Source organism: Oxyura jamaicensis, chromosome 11 (genome assembly GCF_011077185.1).
Source record: "Oxyura jamaicensis isolate SHBP4307 breed ruddy duck chromosome 11, BPBGC_Ojam_1.0, whole genome shotgun sequence".
Taxonomy (NCBI): domain Eukaryota; kingdom Metazoa; phylum Chordata; class Aves; order Anseriformes; family Anatidae; genus Oxyura; species Oxyura jamaicensis.
Genome location: NC_048903.1, coordinates 2,697,253 through 2,709,369, shown reverse-complemented (window position 1 = coordinate 2,709,369; position 12,117 = coordinate 2,697,253). Strand labels below are relative to the sequence as shown.

The 12,117-nt window shown below is 36.8% G+C and overlaps 1 long non-coding RNA gene across 1 annotated transcript in view; it reads right to left on the bottom strand.

The window, feature by feature from the left end:
• LOC118172565 overlaps window positions 1-12,117 on the bottom strand; it is a 136,951-nt gene that overhangs the window by 108,116 nt on the left and 16,718 nt on the right. The window contains exon 3 of the long non-coding RNA XR_004753755.1: window positions 10,777-10,887. This is a non-coding gene — a long non-coding RNA (uncharacterized LOC118172565). The remainder of the gene's footprint in view (window positions 1-10,776; window positions 10,888-12,117) is intronic.

Here is a 12,117-nt window from a genome sequence, read left to right as displayed (position 1 = left end):
GGACTTGTTTGTAAAAGTCCTCTATAAAAAATGAGATTCAAGCCCAGCAACTTAAATTTATATAGCCATGTCTTGGGATATAGAGAATACGTAACATATTTTTCAGTTAGAAGTTGTTATAATCCTAATTTTGAGAACTCAATGGTATTTTCACTAAATATGCAAAGCTTTGGTTCCCTTCGGTCACCTTGCAAAATGAAATCCTACTATTTTGATAGAGGATTCTGAATACAGGTTATTCTAAGCAGTATGACAAGCTGATGTTTCAATTCAGTTTTTATTGCATTGGTATGATCAATAAATTAAGAGTCTCACTGTTATGATTTCACATATGTTTATCTGACTTTTCATTGAGACCTCATGACACCTCCCTTTGCTACGGATAAGATTTGTATTTTTAGCATTGAATTTAGTATGGAACTACATATCAAGCTAACAATGCAACTTTCACTGGGAAGTAGTTAGTCATATGCCATGAAATAAGTGGGATTAAACTGTTCTGCTTTAGTGAATAAGTGATTGCTAGGAAGGACTAGAGTGCAATTTGTTAGACTATACACTGAACAGTTCAGCAGGAGGTAGGAAAAAAAACGAAGTCCTATGTTTTAAAAGACTACCTTCAACTTTTCCCAATTAAACCAAGATTCATACAGCCAAACGTTTCTGTCCAGAGCAGACTGCATGTAGGATGGTGCGAGGAAAATGAATCTGTGCCAAGCAATGGGTCACAACATTCATGTCACTCTCAATAGAAGTAGCAAGCCTTCCTTGGGAAAATGGTTGTTTGACTAGTCCAGAATCCAAATTTACTGAGCTAATCTAGAAGCTTCATTTCATTTATAAATCCAAATCACTTTTTGGAATATATTAATGACACAAATTTAAACCTAAGGATAGAGAAAAAAGAAAATAGAGACTCTGCACCCTTTACACACATTCATCTGCAATACAGACATCAATCATCTCCTATAGAAAGAAAAAGAACTATGGCTTTTACTTACAGCAGTAATGACAAGGTGCTAACTAGACAGCTACAAGAATGGTAAAAGTATTGTATATGGAAAAAAAAAAATTAAAAAAATTTAGAGATTTAAAAACAAACGAACAAACACAAATAGCTCTTTTCCCAAAATGGCATGGCTATTCAGATGGCATGGCCATCTGAAACACAGATCAACTGGGAAACTGGAAAAGTTCCCAGCAGACACAGCTCTAGCTAGAATTTTCTACAGAATCACCACCACCATTTAGCGGTAATTGAAAGAATTTAAGGGCTCTGCTCCAAAAATAATGCAGTTTATATATTACATAGAAGCAAAAACAAACAAACAAACAAAAAAAAAACCATTCAAGTTCAACAACCTTTTGCTGATGAAAAAGGGCTGTTCGGGTTGAAACTCCTTATTAAAGCTCAATGTTCATTATTGTAAAGTAAGAATCATTAAATAGTACTTGCATCTACTGCTGAAGTCACTAGCACCACAGTGTTTAAAGTACTTTTAACTCATGGTTCTAATTCTGGCTACTTTTTTTTTTTTTTTTTTCTTTCCCCTTGCTTGAAAATTTGAAACTGTTCACAACCAAAGGAGGAACTGAAGTAAGCTTTTAAATTATCTGCTTAGAAGAGAGATGGCTAACTTCTGAAGATGTAAGGAATTAAGAGCACAGTAAGCATACAAATCCCTTTTGATTACAGAGGGCCTGAACTGCCTGTGATTGATCAAGTGTTACACTTTTTCTAAAAAGCAAACAAACAAACAAACAACAACAACAAATTCTCAAACTTATGGAAACTTTCAGTGCTTTATACTTTATAGTTTTATAGTATATAGCACAGAACATGATACTTCAGTTCTTATATTAAGCTGCCTTTGCAGTATTCCTCACTTCCTCACTCAAAATGTCTTAAGACTGCACATTGGCTAAAAGAGCACGTGGGAAGCATTCCCCCAGCTTTATCACTCTTCCTAAGAAACAGGTCTCAGCATAGTAAAATCCTGTTTGCAGTGGTTCGTGCCCAACTCTGAGCTCTTGGTTTTTGTTTTGCTGCCCTGGCTGATACATTGACCCTTCTCTTACTGTTAGAGGATCTACCACCAATGTCTGGTGGAAGGAAGGTTCATTTGAAAAACTTGCTGATTACAGGAGACGATCCTGTTCATCTTCAGCGCTGGTATAAACCACCTGGAGTCAGTAGATAGGCACTGGCTCCTTCCAGAACTGAATTGGTTGTGTTTACATTAATTGTTTCACCATTTGAAACAAATGTTTATTTAAAGCTGATTGAGGTAAGAGCTGACCAGTGTGCCATTTATATCATCAGTGACTTTGCCACTCCATCACAGCAGGTTTTACTTTGAAGAAGCAAAAATAGCTTCATCAGACACAAGGAAAATTTTAAAGCTGTGGTTAATCAGCAGCAGTCTGTTGAGAAAACAGCAAAGTAATGAAATCTCCACTTCTGAATAATTTTACTTGGGAAGCAGTCAGATTTCAGCATAAATTAACTCTAAACATCCAGCTCTGTTTTCAGCTAGAATGAATCAATCAAGTACTGAAGCTAAATTCACGGCTTTTCATGACATACTCTTTAGGGGAGGGTATGGTGAGATCATTTTTTTAGGCACTTAATACTTTTTCTCATACATAGGAGATCCATTACTTGAAAATACAATTCACAGTTACTGACATAGGGTCTTTCATTAACCTTATGCTCTCAATATTCCACATACTGGTAACCAATGACACTGGAATGCTTACAGAGATGCTCAGCATGTAAACACACTCCGACATTTTTTGTTTTTTACTTCCCCCCTCTTTACTTATTTAGTATACATTGTAGACTTTGGTCTAGTCTTTTTTATCACTTAAGTACAGTTTTAGTTACATCTCATGTCTCTAGTACTACTTTAAAGGTTTATGTTTGAGCAGATAATTGTTTGTTTCACAAATCTTTTTAAAGTTTTCCCTAACTTTTTTTATTACAGCAATTTATTTATTTATTTATTTTTACCAGATAGGCAGCATATGGCTTCAGTATGGAGCAATATTTAATGAATCCTTTTTAAATTTGATCCTTTTCCTACTCTGTCCTAATCTATGATCACATCATTTTTTTCTTGAAATAATCTGGTATTCAAAATTAATTTGAGAATTTAAAGTTAAATTTTTAAAGTTAAATTTTGATTAGGAACTTGTATGCAAAATGTTTATGGCAATAATTCCATCTTAAACTAGCTTGACTTACAAAGCATTCTGAAACCTCCCAGCCTGGATTTCCAGAAGTAGGCAGAGTGATCTATACTTGGGTACCTAAATTAATGGTCTGGTTTTTCAAATATGCTAAGTAAAATTATTTTACAGTAATTGGCCTTGTACTCCAAAATAAACAAACATTTAAAAAAAAAACAAAAAAACAGAAGCTCTTTTGCTCTACCCATAACAATGAAGTTTTCTCCTAAAAATAATCAAAATATCTTATTGGAAGACTGCAGTTTTTAAGCTTTCAATATTTACTCACTGATTATTTAATTTTCTCCTAGAGCCTATGTGGAAGCTACTACCATACACAATCTATAATCTATAATCTATAATCTTCCTAGAAGTTCAGTTAAATACATTTTTTTTTTTTTTTGTGGTGGGGGTATGGAGAAAGCAATACAAATATTCCCAGCAACCCTTATTTAGCTTACTGACTTCCTGCTGAAGAACCATGTTCTAATCTTCAGAAGCTTTATCTGACCAGACAAGTTTGACTGGCTGAAACTTATGAGCACTACTTCAACTTGGAAAAGAAGCAACAAAATTTACTATTTTTATGAAGTTTTATGAAGTGCTTGTCACAACAGAGAGGGCAAGTTTGGATAATCAGTTCTTATTACTATTAAATATGTTTTGCTCCCAAAAGAAGGATGAGTCATTTTGTCCAAGTAGTAAATAAATTATCTGATTGCTTTAGCAAGTGGAATCCCAATAAAAGATGGCACTTAATAGGAGAAACACACATTCTTCCTAGGAACAGCAAGAACCAGAAACATGAAGATGCAGATATACAAGACGTTGCACATTTTAACTAGTGCTGTTCTTTGACAACATAACAAGCATCAATGAATCAATCAATTTAACTTGACCTCTGTGAAATATTAACTCTGGAGTCCAGCCAGTATTTTCCAGTTTGCATTCAAGTCAAGCTTAGAGAGTTATTCTGGAAGTGATCCAGCCTGACCCCTTCAAAAAGGCTGATGTTTTAGCAAAAAATCAGGTTAACCCCCCCAAAAAGTTGCTCTAAGACATGAGGCATCCCCAACAATTAAAGCATCCAAAATCCTGAAATTACAACTGGACATTTAGCTCTAAGTCCATTTTAGGTATGCAAACACAACTGGTTTAGGCATCCAAATAAAAGCAGTTTTCACAGGTAAAAAGTTTGGACTAGATGATCTCAGAGGCTTTTTCCAACTTCTATGATTTGGCCTTCATAAGCAGTTAGAGCATCGTTGATATCTGATGGATAAATTACATTTTGGTGATAATTATTTTCCTGTTATTCTATGGATTAGTTCAGTTCATCCATATTAGATATTTGCCCCCCTTAAGGCTACTAACAGATTAAAAATTCTCCTTGGTACATTTACAAGTTGCCTGAAAATCTTCGGACATTCCCTTTGGATCTCTTTTTTACACAGTATTTCCCTACTATGCTGCCATTCTGTTCTCTGACAGCCAAGTCTCTCGGGACACAGTCATTGCCTAGATTTTATTCTGCCCCTCAAAGTGTTTTTTCACTCTAGGCATTTTGCCTGATTTATTCTTACCTCTTTAAATAATGTTTTTCCCTCCTGCATTCCATAACATAACTTATGTCTGTCCAGCATGGACAACATTGTGCAACAAACAGAGGACTGTTTCTCTGCTGCCTGTCTGCTCTCCTTTTTTCTCAAAAGCAGCCCTGCTGCATACACTATCTGCTACACAGTTCCAAACACAAAGAAAAAGGTAAACCACCATAGAAATGTTGGGTAGATGTGAAGGGAAGTAAAAGTTATTTCACAATCAGATGACAAGGAAGGGACACTTCTTTCAAATGGCTTTCATGACAAGTCACAAACTATATCTTTGTATTTTTCAGTTCTCTGAGCAAAAGTCTTTTAGAGGTCACATGTCTTTCATACTATTCAGATATCCACACCATGGAAAAACCTTTCTGAAATTGGTCATTCACCTAGTATAACTTTGAAAAGCTTCCCATCCAGTTACTCATGTTACAGGACATTAATCGTATTGAACTACGATACAATTTAAATATTTCCTCTCTATGATGTCATCTTAAATAAAAGATCTGGGCAGACTTGAATAAAAAATAAATTTTTAATTCAACCATACTTTCTCACTAACTTCTTGGAAGTGAGTAACGTTCATGAAGGTTTTTAATGGAGATTTTGCTGAACCACCTAAGAAAAATCATCTCAAGATGAACACCCATCATTTACATGATTACCCACAGAAGTATTTTAAACTGGACCAAGTACTAACATATTTTAACTGGACCTTGTATCAGTGAATGAGGGAGGACCAGTCGGAGATGTGAGAGTAGGGGCAGCCTTGGCTGCAGTGACCATGATGGGGTGAGGTGGAGTTGAGGATCTTGCAAGGAGGAAGCAGGGCAGAAAGTAGGATTGTGACCCTGGACTTCAGGAGAGCAGACTTTGTCTTCTTCAGGGATTTACTTAGAATAATTCCCTGAATTAGGGCCCTAGAAGGAAGAGGGGTCCAAGACAGCTGGTCAGTATTCAAGTATTCTTCCAAGCTCAAGGTCAGTGTATCCCCACGAGCAAGAAGGCAAGCAAAGGAGGCAGGAGACCTGCATGGATCAGCAGGGAGCTCCTGGAGAAGCTCAGACAGAAGAAGGAAGTTTACAGCATGTGGAAAAAGGGACAGGCCACTTGGAAGGAATACAGGGACACTGTTGGAATATGCAGGGACGTGACAAGGAAGGCCAAGGCCCAATGGAATTACATCTGGGAAGGAATGTCAAGAACAACAAGAAGGGTTTCTTCAAATGCATCAGTAGAAAAAGGAAGACTGAGGAAAATGTTGACCCACTGCTGAAAGGGGCAGGTGCCCTGGTGACAAAGGATATGGAGAAGGCAGAGATCCTTAATGCCTTTTTTGCTTCTGTATTTACTGCTAAGATCAGCCCTTGGGAATCTCAGATGCCGAAGACAAGAGAGAAAGTCCAGATAAAGGACGGTTTTCCCCTCATCGAAGAAGATCGGGTTAGAGATCAGCCAAGCAAACTCGACACCCACAAATCCACAGGCCCCAATAAGAATGCACCCACAGGTACTGAGGGAGCTGGCCAATATTAGCCCGATTAAATGTTGATCTCAAAATGCAAGAACAGGTAGGCAATTTAAAGAATCATCCTAAAGTAATAAACATTCAGAAGTAGAAAAATCCCTAGGTTTTGTAACTGAGCTGTAAGCAACTGTTTCTGGTATGTGCTGATTCAGCTCTTTATTTGTTTAATAAAGAGGAAGGCCTGAACTGTTATTTAAATCCAAAAATGAAGAACCTGTCTGTATCCCAAAAATGGACAGTGAACAAGAAGGAATACAGATGAGTGTATCCAGTTCAGAATAGGAGGGCAAAAAACCTGTAAATGATAAAAAGGTCATGGTAGCATTTATTCCTATAGTTGTTCTCTAGCTGTCTCCAAGAAATATTCTTGCCACCTTATGCAAATAACTTAATTCATCTCATCCTAAGAAAATATTCATAGAAGAAATATTCACTTAGGCATAGAATTCAGTCAAACAATTTGTATGTAAAAAGGTTTTGACTTAAGCCATTTTTGTTTAGCCAGTGAAACCATGTTTGTAGTACCTATTACAATTCATTAAAACTGTTCACAGGAAAAGGCCCTGAGATGCCTGCTGTTTCTGATTATCAGAACAGAGCTAAAAGCTATCTACCTCTTCTGTTGCTCCCTTGGATGCTACAATTATTCTGGCCAATTGGACATGAAAAAGAACATCCATTCTTTCAGAAATCTGAAGCATAATCTACTAGTTTGGATAACTACACTGCTTAAAAACACTATAGACAGACTCAACCGTAACTGTTCATCAGACAGTTTGCTGAGCAGCAAAACGTCAAATACGATCTCAGATAACTATCTCTTTTTTCTTTCCTGCCAAAGAAAAATAATTCTCATCCATAGACAGAAAAAAAAAATCTCCCCATAAATTATAGGTAGCCTCAAGCTAACTTCATGTAACAGGAACACCAAATAAGAATACTAACTGTTAAGCTCTAGATGTCTTCATGTCTTAATCTACGGTTATTTGCCTTCAGGTTGTACGATCCAATAAGTGATTTGGAATCAGTGTAACAAGGCTATAATAGTGCCTTCGTAAACTACAAGCCTTCAGTTCTTGATGACAACTGCTATTCTGTTGCCTTTCAAATTTAAGTTATATTGAAAAATCAAGGTTTATTAGCATTATTTTGACTGCGTACTTAACTATATTAAAATCATATTTTTATTTTCAATAATTTGGCATTTAATTGGCACTTTTTTTTACTAAACTTAATTATAGGGCCATGTTTGTTTGTCTTTCAGACCGAGATGTCGCTCCACTAAAGTTAAACTAAACATGGAACAGAAGACTACGTAAATTTACTTTTTTGGACCTTGACAGTAAAATATTCATATATCAGTGCAACACTATGAATAGAACAAGTAACTCAGCTTTATTCTCTCGATCAACTTTTACCTCCTAATAATTGCAAATATAGTTTAGTCATTATGAGTCATCCTATCCTTCCTTACCGCCAGCAGGACAGTTAGCATAATCAATTATCTTTTCTTTACACACACAGGACAGCTCCTATATCATGAAAAAGGCACAGGCTTTTCTATACTATCAAAAATATTTCGGGCTTAGTTTTGCATTCTTCATGCAAGGCTCCACAACGAGGGTGTCAGAAGCCATGGCATAAAGTTAAATAGGGACGTTAGTTTCCCACTGCGGGTCCTAATTACTAATATATGAAAGGATACATTTAAATCATACTATTACTAAAAAAATCACTATAGTTATGACAGAACCAGCAGGCAGTAATTCCAATACCTACCTGAGGGCCTTAGTCTTCAGTATACACTGCTTCCCCTGCTTCTTTGTTTCTGTTTTCTTGAATTCCCTTACCTGCCTTCCAACAATATGGCACAATTAGAGGTAACACATTGTGCTCTATTTTATTTCTGGTAACACGACAGCTGAAGTCCCTTTCAGAGAAGCGCCAACCTGATCATCTTCCTGGATTCCCTGTAGCTTTGAGGATTACCAGAAAAGGGTGGACCGTCTAATTAACACTTCTAAGCGTTGTCTAACATAACCCCTTTTATAGTTGTGAAATCTCCCACATCTACAACTATTTTGCACTATTTTTTTTGCTTGTTTGTTAACAGTCCCTCATAAAAAAAACATCTCTAGATATTCTAAAATGACCTGCTTTCTCAGTTCAGCCTTTTTCTGTGCATTTAATATCTATCCTTGAACAGTGATAAACAGACAGTTATAATGACATACAGAGTACCATGCCATGGAATCTCTTAGTGATAAATCATTTACCTTCAAATGAAGAATCACAAAAAAGTTATGCAGCACATCTCAAAGCAATTTTCAGTACTCTACATGAATTAGAAGGTCTAAAAATAGTTTCAAAAGGGTATTTAGATAGTGACTATTTAAGGGCAGATCAAGGCTGTCTCTAAGAAGCACTTAGACAGTTTATTGCATTTTTGAATACTTAAATGCTTTATTTCATATATCCTTTCAATTATACAAGACTTACCGTACCTGGCTGTGTCATGTATTTTAGCTACCCCATTTGGCACAATCTCTGCTTTTCTATTCCAATATCAATGAAACAGAACTTCTTCCTCTATTTTAATTTTCAGTCTATTTCTTTGCAAGGCAAAGGAAGCTTTGATGCTACATGGTTATAATTTAATAAGGATGAGAAAATGGAGGTAGTGAGGAGGAATCATGACATCTGCTGTTCTTTAACACAGTAAGGGAAAACCTTTGGAAGCATAGCTAGGTAAACCCTTAGACAGAACAATCAGTGATCCTTCAATAATGTCTGATTAAATGTTTACTAAGCCTATCAATAAGAAATTGGATGTACAACAAACTGAAAACAAGTAACACATTGAGGTATCCTTAGAAAATAAAATTAGTAATCTTTTTCTTCCTTTATTTCCTAAGATTTCTTCCTGCATTCCTTCTGCTGAGATAAATGCAGGGATTCCACTGAAATTGGGAACAAATTTTCTCTCCTATCTGGCTTTCCCTGAATTCATTTTACTTGTGCAGGAAAATGGGAGTCTCTGTGTGCAGGGTAAGCAGGCTGGTTGCTGCTGACAACAGCACACTACAGCTGCTGTTAGCAGAAAGCAGGATCCATGAATCCAGTTATTCAGCTGTACTCAAATGGCTGATGATTGCCTATGCAAGACCTTAAAGAACTTTTCATACTTGATTTGATAAAGTCATTCTGCTTTTACTACTGTGCAAAACTATTCGGAACTCTTACTTAACTTAATATAGGCAGAGCTAATTCCAGCTTCAAAAGTAGTGCTAAAGAATTTTTATGTGAATTTGGGAGCAAAGTGATGCTTATTTTTCTTCCATTTCAGTGCCCCAAAAGTTAGAATAAGGACTAGGTGTAGGAAATAAAAAATGAGAGTAAGAAAGATGTGAGATTTGGGACATGAATTATTGTTACCTGCATTTTATAAAGAATTGTTATTCTCATTAAGTCCTTTAATTGAATGATAATGTGTGTTAATAATAATCTGTGTGTTTGAGTTAACATGTTTAGATTATTCACAAGTATTTTGACTATATTTTGGTTGTGTTTCAATCTTTTTTTTCCAAAGTAGAAAATGGCTACTGGTGTGCTTTCAGCTAAAAAAAGAACTTGGCCTCATCGTGATTATGGGGTGAGGAAACAAAATGCAAAGAGAAGGGAGTTGTGACTCTGCCACACAAGCAAACCCTGTGCTAATTTCTGGTTTTGTAATTTGGGATACCCCACAGCTATATATACTCCTGAAAGTTTTCCTCAACTACACCATTTACCTCAGCTAGGCTCTCTGTCATTTCAAGTTCCCTGCTATTTCAGATGTAGCATCCCTCTGCCCCAGACTACCACACCAAAGCTCCAATTTTGAGGATGTATATTCTATTGTTACTTGAATGTGTAAGAAATGACAAAAGAAATTGTTTTTCATGATTTGTTTTTGACTATACCGAGAACTCATTTTTAATAATTCTGAGTCATTATTCAGAGTAAAGCATTTGCCTTGTAGTCCCACAAATATTTCCTACACCTACAATTTCAGTCAAATAAAAATTCTAATGTAGTAAATACTATTGTAAGCTTCTTTACCAAACTGTATAATGATGAAAAATTCAGGTATGGCACTAAGAATACAGAATTCTGATTTAAGTAAGCTGTGAAATACTCTGGGGAAGGTACTTTAGGAAGTGATTTGATGGTTGTCATGTAGCCAGGATTAGAATAACTATAAGACAGCTGTATGTATTCCAGAGACTTCACTTACACTGTGATCAAGTTAGTATGCTGGTGGCATATAATATAGAATCAGGGCAGGAACCTATTGAAACAACACAAATCTAATAGTGGATAAATCCAAAAATCACTATGCAGTATGTAATATCAGAATCTGTGTCAATTTCTCACCTTTTCAGGAGAGCTGCAGAAGTGAGCTTGCTCAGTAGAGTGTGGCTGCATGATCCAGCTGCTATCAAGGAAGCCTGTTACACTGGCATTTAAGAACTATCCAAAAAACATCTGAAAGAGGACGAAAAACCATTGCAATATCAACCTATTGAAAAAATAACAGTAAGCCTAACTTCTTCTGCATCATTAGTATAGAATAAATCATACAGGGATGAGGATGATCCAAATGAAGATTTGCTAACATCGTGTAAATAAAATATTCTGCTTAGTTTAATTTGGCTGTCCAGGTTTCCCTGTAATATTACTTGCTAGCTTGCAGTACAATTGCTAGAAAACATCTCCTGGGCACTGGGGTTCCAAAGCAGCAACACCAGGGCTATGCATAGGATCCTAACATAGAATCCAAGTTCCTCTCTACAAAAAGAAAGCTAAAGTACCATTTAACACTCACCATCTAGCAATACGAAATTCCAGAAGGAAAATAAAAAACTTGCAGAGCTGAAACACACAACCTTTCAATATCCTGAATATCACATATCTCACAGCAAGAGATGGCATAGTGCTCAAACTTATGAATTAAGTTGCAAGCATTTAGCTGCTTTTTAAACAACTCTTGAGAAACTTTCCTATAATGGTGGTTACCAAAAACATAAGTTTACTTATACACTGAAAAAATCACTTCTTTTGACAAGGAGCTACATAGAAATCATTTGGAAATACTTTGTCAGTTCACTTGTAAGGTAAACAATGACACTGCTTCATAACTATCTGAAGAGCCCCACAGAGACATTGGTATGTCTTTGATTTATGTCTGATGCCTTTTTGAAAAGCAGCTGCAATCGGGCTACACTTTTTTGCAGTGCTTTGCTTTTCATTAGGAAGGTGGCGTCCTGACTTCATTTGGTTGCTTTTACATATATTTTAGCTTCTAAATCTCGGTGACAGGGAGGAAGGGTGCACGGGGACAGGGCACAGCTTTCAGGACTTTCTCCAAGACCTTAACAACTATATTACTTCTTTATCCCTAATTATGCCCGCAAAATTACGGAAGAACTGCAGGATCTTAAGTATTTTGTCAAAAAAATAAAAATAAATAAATAAAATTGAACCCTCCATCTCAAGCAAAAGGCGCAAGCCACCCCCTGACAACATCCCAGCGAGGGGGGTCACCCGAGCACGGCGCCCAACGGGGCGGGAGGAAGCACCAACCGCCAGCGCCTCTCCCCACACCGGGACCGGGTCCCCAGGGGGCAGCACCACCCAGCCGGGCCGCCTCCCTCCGCGCCCCACGCCTACAACTCCCAGCATGCGGCGGGAGCAGAGCCACTCCTCCCACCGCCG